Below are 13,239 nucleotides of genomic sequence, written 5' to 3'. Positions count from 1 at the left end.
ATACTTTGAACTGAAGGAAACTAGAAAGGCCTCAGAAGCAAGGTCTTTCTGATCTTTCTTACATTCTCCTATCTCCTCCTCCTTGTTCTCCCCCAAAGCAAGTCATGGAAACCAGAATTCCTCTTCTCCAAAGAGGGTCATGAAAACTAGAACCCCTCTCCCCAAAAGCAAGCCATTAAACCTAGAAAGGTAACTCTCTCCCTGTTCCCCTTTCCCTTGAAGACCTTCATTCCAGAGAGGTCGTGTATCATACTGAGGAAGAAGGAATGCTACACAGAGAAGTCAACCGGTCTCTGAACAGATAGGCCTTGCTGGATCCCCCCACGCAATCTATTACCATTAGGTCATACTCTTTTGTCTAATCACATTTCTACGTGGCTATCCATTCTTTATTGAACCTAAGTATATAGATGGTTTCCTCTAGGTTTTGGGGGTCCTCATTTCCGAAGGCTGCTGTGTCATGTAAAATTTTGATTAAATAAATTTGTCATGCTTGTCTCTTGTTAATCTATCTTTTGTTATAGGAGTCTTGGCTGTTACCCTTATGATTGGTGAGGAAAGGTATCACACTTTTGTACTTTTACACTATCTACAACTTATAATAATTTAGTAGACTCTGCTTTTATAAACTGAAATGAAATATTTATAAATGATATTTTATTCTCCTTGTTGACCCCTTCAGAATTCAGAAACTCTTATCGAACATTTTTATTTTCATAGCAATGTAGTGATTTGCATAGTTGCAGTAAGAATGTATTCTTTTACTGGAGAATAATTGGAAACATTGGTTATACAACCAAGGACTTGCCTAGGATGTTATATGTGAAAATTATGCTTATTCAATTAGATATGAACAGATACTTTTAAGGCACCAAAGCTGACTTTATAAAGCCAATGCTTACAAAGTAAACTTGGGAAAACTGGCATGGTATCTGGCTTCCAGGGTTCTCAGACTTACAGATGAGTAAGGAAGGTCACTTCCTGGCAAGCCAGGGACTTTAGGACATTTTGAGAACCTTAAAAAGAAAGAAATTCAGGCCAGGTGCGGTGGCTCATGCCTGTAATCCCAACACTTTGGGAGGACGAGGCGGGCGGACCACGAGGTCAGGAGATCTAGACCATCCTGGCTAACATGGTGAAACACCGTCTCTACTTAAAATAGAAAAAGTTAGCCGGGCATGGTGGCTCATGCCTGTAGTCCCAGTTACTTGGGAGGCTGAGGAGGAGAATCGCTTGAACCCGGGAGGCGGAGGCTGCAGTGAGCCGAGATCGCACCACTGCACTCCAGCATGGGTGACAGAGCGAGACTCCATCTCAAAAAATAAAAAAAGAAAGAAAGAAATTCACCCACATTTGTAGATACTATTGGCAAAATCCTTGTTTCCTAGCCTCAGGTCCACACATAATAAAGAGCTTTTAAAAGTCCAATCTGAGATTCTTTATGAAAACATCCATCAAAATAAACTTAAGAAGGTCCATATGGCAAATTAGCACACTTGCTGCACTTTCATAAATAATTAGGTCCAGTCTGATGATATGTCTTATTTTTTGATCAAGATAACTTTTCAGGCTTTTCTGATCAAAAAGGAGGGGAATTTTAGTAAAAATTGATATGTTTTGGTGGGAAATGATACATCATCTCTAGCCTTTAGGCCTGATTTAAGCAAAATCATTGTTCTGTTCATTGTTCATTGTTCCTTGTCTGAATTATTTTGCAACTTCTTGTAAGTTGAAGGTAACTGATATATAAATTCTACTCTGTCTGTTAGACATTTGGTTCCTCCACTTCACCTTGGAAAAACCAGTTTTGTCTCCATTTGTCAACATTCCTTTACTCCATAAAAATTTTAGCTCTTTTGACTTTTATTTTGAACCAGTTATAATATCTGCCTGGTTCCCTCATACCATATGAATAAAATAAATCCTTAATCAATTTTTGTGTCTGTATGAAAGTCATGATTTTACCTTGTTCTGAAAGTGAACTTTTAACAAGATATTTAATTCCTGGTTACCTTTCTGAGTTTAAATCATAGAGCTAGTTATGTTCCCCCTAGTAAGGAACTTTATGATTTAACAAAAAGTATTTACAAAAGAAGTGCTTGATCTGCCATGACATATAACTTGGATTATAACTTAAGTAGAGCCTCAAGTGTAGTATCATAGCTTGTTGTTCATGCATCTTTCATTATGATTCCATATAGCAAACAAGTCTAGGGGATTAGAAGCTGTGAAAAGTAATTAAGAAATGACTTTGTCTATCACATGATAGTAAAAAAAAAAAAAAAAAAAAAAGAGAAACTTTTCTGCAAGCCATTCCTTGACATATTTGGAGGCTGTAATCCATCCCCTAACCAAATAATATCTTGCCTTTTTCATTTATGCATTTTTTTATTGTGCATACATATTTTAAAACTAATGTTTCTGCTTGTTATAGAAAATTATAATATGTTTTAGTTATATGCAATATAAATTAGCCTTTGTTACTCTCTAGTTTGCCAAAGAAAGAAAAGAGAATTGTTGCTCTCTGATAAGACCTGGTATCTCCTTAGGGCTCTCCACAGGGATTGGGTGGGGGTTGCAATTTCAAGTATCAGAGACTTTTGATCTTAAACTTTGGCTATTACCCTATTGACTCCTAGTATCAACTATTCAGAAGTCAGGAAAAGACAAAAAAAATCAGTGGCAATAGACTTCATAACCTGAAGAACAGCTATGAGCACCAGGTCTCCTATAAAATGCATTGTGAGTGTCTATATGTTCCATTAAATTTACTGTTCATCTGAGCAGAAGGGTGGTTTACAGAGGCTAGGAAGGGTAATGAGGGTTGGGGGGGATGGGAATGGTTAATGGATACAAAAAGTAGTTAGAAATAATAGATAAGACCTAGTATTTGATAACACAACAGGGTGATTACAAACAAAAATAATTTATTGTACATTTAAAAATAACTAAATGAGTATAACTGGATTGTTTGTAACACAAAGGAAATATGCTCGAGGGGATGAATACCCCATTTTTGATGATTTGATTATTAGGCATTGCATGCCTGTATCAAAACATCTCATGTACCCCATAATACAACACCTACTATGTACTCACAAGATTTTTTAAAAAGTTTATTGCTCATGTGTTACTCATATTTTGTCAGTACTGAATCTTACAGACTAATATTTATGTATTGTTTGTGTTTTCTCTCTTTTTTTATTATTCACCTCTATTCTCTATACATTTGTCAACATCTCTTGGTTTTAGTTACTAGGCACAGGATAATGTAACCATACTTTTGATATCAGGCAAAGAATTGGAGCTTCAGGAGGTCACATAAACTCCCTATTGGCACTTAACTACAAATGGGCAGGGGATACAGCTTTCTTCTCAGGAAATGTTCTTCTGGAATAGCTTCACTTCACTAATAGGCTAATATGTGGTAGAATTTGACTACACTGCAATCTCCATTAGAACATTATTTAACTTCCATTTAATATTTTTTTAGAGGATACATACTAGGGACAATTTTGGCCCCCTAGGGTACATTTGGTAATGTCTGGAGCCATTTTGGGTTGTCACAACTGGTGGGAAATGCTACTGACATTTAGCTGGTAAAGGCCAGTGGTGTACTACTAAACAGCAGAGGACAGCCCCTTCTTCCACCAAAAAAATCTTTCAGATCCTAAATGTCAACAGTACTGAGATTGAGAGAGCTTGGATTAGTGTGTCAACAATGCTGTTTGCCTGCTATTGAAATGCTTCATTTCAAATAAGGATTACCAAGAAAAAAATACTTTCTGACTTTTGTAAAATCAGATTGTTAAAGTTGTCTGCAACTTAATGCAAGTATTTCTCTTTGTTTGTTCTATAGAGCCTGGTGATTAGGAGTAGAGGAAATTACAGAAGTTTAAATAACACAGAATGAGAAAAGTAATGTGAGCTTTAGAATGTGCAGTATATATAGATGCTTATTGAATAAAATCAAGTTAAAGAAGTTTTACTTGTACTGTGGGATCCAATGCTTACATTTCATTCAAAGAGGGTCAATTTCTCAGCAACTGTTAGAACTAGTGACATTTTCTTTGATCTGGCAGTGTTCAATGACAATTTTCCCTTGTAATCTAAGTTATCAACTTGAAAATATCTTCAACACACAGCTGGAAACAGGAAGACAAAACTATACTAAATTATTTACATTATCCAATGAAAGAGTAACATGTCTTTTAAATGTAACAGAAGTGTTAATAAACACTTTTAATAAACAAAAACAAGAATAATAACAACCACAAGAGACACTGGAAACTTTAAAAAATTGGAGGTTTACTTCACATAGCAAACAGCAGAAAATGATGAAATTACTATGTATCTTGTTAAATATAATTTAAGAAGAAATTTCATGTCATACCTGATCATTTAGTAAATAAATATGTCATCACTAAAGCATTATGATTTAGTATAACTGTTTCTCTGATATAATAGCACTAGTTGAGGAAAACAAAAATACTATGTAATTGAGTTTTGACAAGGTGTCATGTAGTTACACATTCAGTTGTTACTATGTAATTATTGAAGAAGACATTTATCTAACACTTTTGCACCTTGGGAAGCAGCCCATGCAATGTGGTATCAAGCAAAATCTAATGGTAAAACCAATTTCCCAATATTTGTAGCAGTAACCTTTAGCAGGTTCCTTTAGAGACATAGATGTTCAAGTGACAGAGATTCCCTTTTGCCAAAGGGGGATCATCAGGTACAAGAGAATACCTTTTTCCTACATTATTTTAGTTAGCCCCATCTTGCTTTCCTGTGTATAGTCCCTAAGCGGATTCTATTGAGTCTGATGCCATCAAGGAAAAGACAAGTTTTCTGTGGTCTCTTCATAATCAGCTCAGTCCACCTAGGGAGACTGAAAAGCTCTCCTGCCTTCCAGCTAACCAATCAAGGAGAAATTGTGTCTAGAAAAATATTTATCATTACCAACAGACTGCATCAAACTACGATGAGATGGAAGCTACTGTGAATGAGCTCTAGTCTGGCCTGTGATGTTTCAGTGAATGAGCTCTAGTCTGGCCTGTGATGTTTCAGTGATCTTAAATGAGCTCATTACTTTCTACCAGTGGAAGAGGTACCCAGGTGGACACAATTCTTATTTTTAAAAATCGTTTTAGAAGCCTTATGCTGTGCTCACTTCGATAGCACATATAATAAAATTGGTACAATACAGAGAAGATTAGCATGGCCCCTGCACAAGGATGTCACGCAAATTCATGAAGTGTTCCATATTTTTAGCTAGACTAATAAAGAAGAAAACAGAGAAGAATCAAACAGACACAATAAAAAATGAAAAAGTGGATATCACCACTGACCCACAGAAATATAAACAACCATCAGATAATACTACAAATAGATCTATGCAAATAAAGTAAAAAATCTAAAGAAAACAGATAAATTCCTGGACACATACACCCTCCCAAGACTGAACCAGGAATAGGTTGAATCCCTCAATAGACCAATAATAAGTTCCAAAATTAAAGCAATCATAAATAGCTTACCAACCAAAGAAAGCCCAAGACCAGTTGGATTTACAACTGAATTCTACCATAAATATAAAGAGGAGCTGATACCATTTCTTCTGAAACTACTCCAAATAATTGAAAAGGAAGGACTCCTCCCTAACTCATTCTATGAGGCCAGCATCATCCTGATACCAAAACCTGGGAGAGATACAACAAAAAAAGAAAACTTCAGGCCAATATCCCTGATGAACATTGATGCAAAAATTCTCAATAAAATACGGCAAACCGAATGCAGCAGTGCATCATGAAACTTATCCACCACGATCAAATTGGCTTCATTCCCAGGATGCAAGTCTTGTTCAACATATGCAAATCAATAAACGTAATTCATCACATAAATAGATCTAAAGACAAAAACCACATGATTATCTCAATAGATGCAGAAAAGGCCTTCAATAAAATCCAACATCCCTTCATGTCAAAAACTCTCAGTAAACTAGGTATTGAAGGAACATACTTCAAAATCATAAGAGCCACTTATGACAAACCCACAGCCAATAACATATTGAATGGGCAAAAGCTGGAAACATTCCTCTTGAAAACTGGCACAAGACAAAGATGCCCTTTCTCACCACTGCTATTCAACATAGTATTGTAAGTTCTGGCCAGGGCAACCAGGCAGGAGAAATAAATAAAGGGTATTCAAATCGGAAGGGAGAAAATCAAAATGTCCTTGTTTGCAGATGACATGATCCTATATCTAGAAAACCCCATCGTCTCAGCGCCAAAGCTTCTTAAGCTGATAAGCAACTTCAGCAAAGTCTCAGGATACAAAGTCAATGTGCAGAAGTCACAAGCACTCCTATACACCAACAACAGGCAAGCAGAGAGCCAAATCATGAAGGAACCCCCATTCGCAATTGCTACAAAGAGAATAAAATACCTAGGAATACAGCTAACAAGGGAAATGAAGTTCCTTTTCAAGGAGAACTACAAACCACTGTTCAAGGAAACCAGAGAGGACACAAACAAATGAAAAAATATTCCATGCTCATGGATAGGAAGAACCAATATCATGAAAATGACCATATTGCCCAAAGTAATTTATAGATTCAATGCTATTCCCATTAAACTACCATTGACATTCTTCACAGAATTAGAAAAAAACTAATTTTTTTATGGAACCAAAAAGAGCCCATATAGCCATGACAATCCTAAGCAAAAAGAACAATGCTGGAGGCATCATGCTACCAGACTTTAAACTATACCATAAGGCTACAATAACCAAAACAGCATGGTAATGGTGCAAAAACACACACAGACCAATGGAACAGAAAAGAACTCAGAAATAAGATTGCGCATGTACAACCATCTGATCTTTGACAAATTTCACCAAAAGAAGCAATGGGGAAATAATCCCTCATTTAATAAATGGTGCTGGGAGAACTGGCTATCCGTTTGTTCAAAATTGAGACTGGACCCCTTCCTCATACCTTATTAAAAAATTAACTCAAGATGGCTTAAAGGCTTAAATGTAAAACCCAAAACTATAAAAACCCTAGAAGAAAATCTACACAATAACATTCAGGACATAGGTATGGGCAAAGATGTCATGATGAAATAACCATAAGCGATTGCAATAAAAGCAAAAATTGATAAATGGGATCTAATTAAACTAAGGAGCTCTGCACAGAAAAAGAAACTATCATTAGAATGAACAGGCAACCTACAGAGTGGGAGAAAATTTTTTCAATTTATCAGTTTGACAAAGATCTAATATCCAGAATCTACAAGGAACTCAAACACATTTTTGAGGTAAAAACAAACAACCCCATTAAAAAGCAGGCAAAGAACATGAACAGACACTTCTCAAAAGAAGACATTCATACAGCCCACAAACATATGAAAAAAAGATCAACATCACTGATCATTAGAGAAATACAAATCAAAACCACAATGAGATATCATCTCACACCAGTCAGAACAGCCATTATTAAAAAGTCAAGAAACAACAGATACTGGCGAGGCTGCAGAGAAAGAGGAACACTTTTACACTGTTGGTGGGAATGTAAATTAGTTCAACCATTGTGGAAGACGGTGTGGCAATTCCTCAAAGATCTAGAACCAGAAATACCATTTGACCCAGCAATCCCATTACTGGGTAGATACCCAAAGAAATAAAAATGATTCTATTACAAAGATACATGCATGTGTATGTTCATTGCAGCACTATTCACAATAACAAAGACATGAAATCAACCCAAATGTCCATCAATGGTAGACTGGATAAAGAAATTGTGGTATATATATACCATGGAATACTATGCAGCCATAAAAAGGAATGAGATCATGTCCTTTGCAGGGACTTGGATGAAGCTGGAAGCCATAATCCTCAGCAAACTAATGCAGGAACAGAAAACCAAACACCAAATGTTCTCATTTATAAGTAGTAGCAGAACAATGAGAACACATGGACACAGGGAGGGGAACAACACACTGGGGCCTGTCAGCGAGTGGGATGGGGGTAGGGAGAGTATTAGGACAAATAGCTAATGCATGCTGGGCTTAATACCTAGATGATGGGTTGATAGGTCCAGCAAACCATCATGGCACACGTTTACCTATGTTACAAACCTTCACATACTGCACATGTACCCCAGAACTAAAACTAAAAATAGAAATAAAGCCTTATGCTTCTGGGAAGATAGAGTTGCTATAATATCTCCTATTTTTCCCACGAGGTACAACTAAGCTGTCTGGATATTATGTGTAAAGCAAACATAAGATGATGCTGAAAAACAGGGAGAAGAAGGCAGACAGGCTAAGGACTACAGGACACAAGGAATGACACAGTGGTTAGGTCCCTGGGTCTTCTTTGTGTCTCATATACACCAGACTTGTTACTGAACAAGCCAGAAACCCAGAAATGGCAACAGTCGCAGACATAAAAAGCCCAACAAAGATCTGCTCTTCCTATCTAAAAGACTAAAAAAGGGGAAGCCTAGAAAGATAGAAAGCCTTTGGATAATAATTATTATAGTCCAACCAAACATCACAGAAAAAAATATGGTACCATCCCTGCCCATGCCAGCAAAGGATAACTGGAGAGCCTAGACATTCACTCTTAGGATGCTGTAACAAGTTGTCTAGCATGCCATTGGGATGGTATCAGAGATGGCCAAATAGAAAGCTAAGACTTAATCCCTGCCTGTTGTTAATGAGAATCACACTCCTCTTGCCCCTTTGCAGTATCTATGTGAGACACCATGTGAGAAGTCTGGACTTCTACCCCGACTCAGCTGTAATGAGACATCCCTCTACCCCCTACAGGGGTTCTGTCGGAGGAGGCCTTTCACAATTGCCAAGTAATAATAAAGCCACCTCCACCAAGGTATCAGTGGAGACCGTGGAAGAACCTGGAACTCTCACCTATGTAGTAGTAGTTAGGAGACTCTCACTTTGGCTGTCAGTGGAAGCTGAGTGGGGAACCTGGGCTTCTACCTTCACCTAGCAACAATGAGCTAATTTCCCTATTTTCCTTGATGGAGCAGTATTAGAGAAAGACAGCTAAAATAGAAGATTTAAATAAGAACATAGTACAAAACGTCTAGGTTTACATTGGAAGCTAGTAGTTATACCAAAAATAGGAAAATCTCAAAAAAAAATGAACAAAGATAATGGATACCAACACCAAGATGACAGACATGTTAAAATTATGTGGCAATTATTTAAACAGTCATAATAAAAAAACTCCAGCAAACAATTATGAAGATACATGAATCAAGTTTAAAAATAGGAAGCCTCAGTATAGTAATAGAAAGTCCCAGCAAAGAATTAGAAATATAAAGAACGAAATGAAAATTCCAGAATTAAAAAGTACAATAATTGAAATAGAAAGCTCAATAGATGGGCTCAAAAACAGAATGGAGGGGATAGATGAAATAAACCATCGAACTGAAAATAGAACAGTAATTACTCATTCTGGACAGTAGAGAAAAAATAGACTAGAAAAAAAATGAATAGATAGTCTAGGACCTGTGTGACTATAACAAAAGGTTTCACATTCAAGCCATTGGAGTCCTGGGGAGAAAAGGAGATGATGTTGGTACTCAAATAAATAATGCCTAAAAATGTCCCATACATGGTATAAATATAAACCTATAGATTTAAAAAGTTGGGTGCACCTCTAACAGGGTAAACACAAAGAAATCCATACCAAGACACATTATATTTAAACTTCTAGAAACTAAACACAAAGACAAATTTTTGAAAGCAGACAGAGCCAAATGACCCCTTATCAACAGCTGAAAATCACTGCTCTTAGTCAATACGTTGCTGGAAGTTCTAGCCAGTGCAATAAAGCAAAACAATAAAATAAAAGACATGCAAATTGGAAATAAAGAAATAAAACTGACTCTAATTCCAGATGACATAATGTCTATGTTGAAAATCCTAGGGAATCTATAAAAAAATAAAAAACAACTCCTAGAATAAGAAAGTTTAGCAATGTTTCAGGATATAATATAAACATACAAGAATCAATTGTATTTTTATAAACTAAGCAATCAATTCATAGACACCAATTAAAAATATAAAAACCAGCCAGGCGTGGTGGCTCATGCCTTTAATCCTAGCCCTTTGGGAGGCCAAGGCCGGTGGATCACCTGAGGTCAGGAGTTTGAGAGCACCTTGGCCCACATGGCGAAACACCATCTCTACTAAAAATACAAAAATTAGCAGGGCGTGGTGGTGGGTGCCTGTAATCCCAGCTACTCGGGAGCTGAGGCAGGAGAATCGCTTGAACCTGGGAGGTGGAGGTTGCAGTGAGCTGAGATCACACAGTTGCACTCCAGCCTGGGTGAAGGAGTGAAACTCTCTCTCAAAATAAATAAATAAATAATAAATATTATATATTATATATTATGTATATATGTATGGTATATATATAATATATATACACGCACACACACACCAAAAAATATTTTAAATATAGTGTCATTTACAATCATTGAAAAAATAAAGTACTTAGGTGTAAATCTAACAAAACATGTGCTGGACTTGTATGTCAAAAATATGGAACACTGAATAAATGAATCATAAAGGATCTAAATAAATAGACACAGTGTGTTCGTGAATTGGATGACTCATCATAGTACAGATGTCAATTTACCCCAAATTGTTATAATGGTTTAATGCATTACTATCAACATTCCAGTTAGATTTTTTTTTTAGATATAGACAAGATTGGCCGGGCGCGGTGGCTCACGCCTGTAATCCCGGCACTTTGGGAGGCTGAGGCGGGGGCATCACGAGATCAGGAGATCGAGACCATCCTGGCTAACACTGTGAAACCCCGTCTCTACTGAAAATACAAAAAATTAGCCAGGCGCGGTGGCGGGCTCCTGCAGTCCCAGCTACCAGGAGGCTGAGGCAGGAAAATGGCATGAACCCGAGAGGCAGAGCTTGCAGTGAGCCAAGATCGTGCCACTGAACTCCAGCCTGGGTGACAGAGCGAGACTCCGTCTCAAAAAAAAAAAAAAGATATAGACAAGATTACACTAAATTTATGTGAAAAGTCAAAGAACTTAGAATAGCTAAAACAGTATTGCAAAAAAAAAAAAGTAGGAAAAATCAGTCCATTTGATTTCAAGATTTATTATATAGCTATAGTCATCAAGACTGTGTGGTCTGGTGGAGATATATATATATATATATATATATATATATATATATATATATACAGGAAACCCAGAAATAGAGCCACACAAATATTCCCAGCTGATTTTTTACAAAAATGTAAAAGTACTTCAAGTACTTCAATGGAGGAAAGACAGGCTTTTCAACAAATGGTGCTAGAAAAACTGGACATCCATAGGCAAAAAATAATGAACCGTGAACTAAGTCTCACAAGTTATATAATAAAAATAATTCAAAATGGACTGAGGACTTAAATGTAAAATGTAGCACTGTAAAAGTTTTAGAAAAATAAACAAATTCAACATTCTCAAAGTAACGTAATTACAGAGATGGAGAGAAGTTTAGTGGTTGCCAGGAGTTAAATAGGGGATAGTGGTGGGAGAGAAATGGATGTTACTATAGAAGTGCAACATGAAGGATTTCTGTCAGGATAGAACTGTTCTGTGTTATGATACTGTATCAATGTTAGTGTCTTGGTTGTCAGATTGTGCTATAGTTCCAGAAGAGTTTACCACTGGGGAAAACTGGGTAAAGAGTATATGGGATCTTTCTGAATTATTTATTACACCTGCATGTGATTGTAAAATGGTCATCTCAAAATTTAAAAATTAATTAGAAAAATTGCTTTGGGTGGAAAAAGAAGAGAAGAATGCAGCAAGACCAGGACAATGTGATGCTTGAGTTTATCTTCTAAGAAATGAAGTCTCAGGTATTTGGCTATGGGGTACCAAGGTGAAATTGTGGGTGGGACGAGCCAGGATTTTCTATACATAATTAATATAAAATGTTTACCCCTTTCACATCCTTTGGGGATATTAAGCACATGTGCAGAAGACGGAGAAAACTTGAACCAATGAATCCCAGAAAGCGTACTGAATGAGAAATAATCAACATGGGAAATCTTTTATTGCTTTTTTGTACAAGGTTAAGAAACACCCACCCTACTTTTTACTCTAACTTATTTTGGAATCCACATAACTCACAAAAATAAGTAATCTTATTTTTATTTAAATATTGTTGAAAACATGGTAAAGATCACAAAGAGATCAACTAATTGTGAGCTGCAGCTTGCTATTAAAATAATGTTAGATAATTTTAAAATGAGATCCTTCTACCCTCTTTAACCCCACAGACTGTTAAAACTATACATATTGGGCCTATATTCCTTTTCCTCCTCTTACTCGAGCCATGACATGGATGGATGCTCCTTTTGAGGTCTATGTTAATGACGGTATTTGGATGCCTGGTTCTGTAGATGATCCTTGTCCTGCCCAACCTTCAGAAGAAGGAACCTCTTTCAATATCGCTTTAGGTTTTAGGTATCCACCTTTGTGCCTGGGACCCACTAATGGATGTCTCTTATTAGATATTCAAACATGGGTGGTCACACTACCGTCTGGTCACTCTGTCCCTCCTTTAGGACACTTGGTATCAGGGCTCTCATTAAAACCTCTAAGGCAGATCAAAACAGGAATCACTGATTATATTCACACATCCCAATATAAGCCTTTAGGACCTGCGTGTCCTCTCAACTTGTCTTCAAATGCTGGCAAATTAATATGGAAGGATTGTGTTAGTTCAGAAGGAACTGTGTTATTTAATTCTTCTCACTACACCATTGTTGATTGGGCTCCCAAAGGTCATATTACTAATGATTGCTCTCAAGGTCACAGAGATTGTCAACATTTTCTCTATGATATTACTTATCAAAAAAGTAGTGACAACCCTCCCCTATTGTAGATTTAACTCCTTTTTTCCTCTTAAGTGGAAAGGGGCAGGGGTTGCCCCTCCAAAGCCAAGGCTCGTTGTTCCCCACTTAGGACCTGAACATTCAGAATTATGGAGATTAACCATAGCTATGACTGGTATGAGAGTTTGGTCTGGAGAAAGTGTTATAAGTAAATCCACCTTGTCACCTCAAAAACTAAGACAACAGATTGATTTACACTACTATTTCCATACAGCCAAAAATATCACTATGGCAATTGTCAAAAGGTCAATTCAAAGATGGGACAGTAAAGATTATAAGGACTTATAC

At 36.8% G+C, this 13,239-nt stretch overlaps 1 protein-coding gene and 1 non-coding gene across 2 annotated transcripts in view; one reads left to right on the top strand and one right to left on the bottom strand.

The window, feature by feature from the left end:
- The window catches only part of IL1RAPL2 (interleukin 1 receptor accessory protein like 2), a 569,253-nt gene that overhangs the window by 87,223 nt on the left and 468,791 nt on the right, over window positions 1-13,239 (bottom strand). The gene's annotated exons all lie outside the window — the stretch shown is intronic.
- LOC112207115 (U6 spliceosomal RNA) lies at window positions 5,169-5,275 on the top strand. Its single transcript, XR_002941586.1, has one exon. It is a non-coding gene; the product is annotated as a U6 spliceosomal RNA (small nuclear RNA).

Source organism: Pan troglodytes, chromosome X (genome assembly GCF_028858775.2).
Source record: "Pan troglodytes isolate AG18354 chromosome X, NHGRI_mPanTro3-v2.0_pri, whole genome shotgun sequence".
Lineage (NCBI taxonomy): Eukaryota > Metazoa > Chordata > Mammalia > Primates > Hominidae > Pan > Pan troglodytes.
This window is presented reverse-complemented; position numbering and strand designations above follow the sequence as displayed.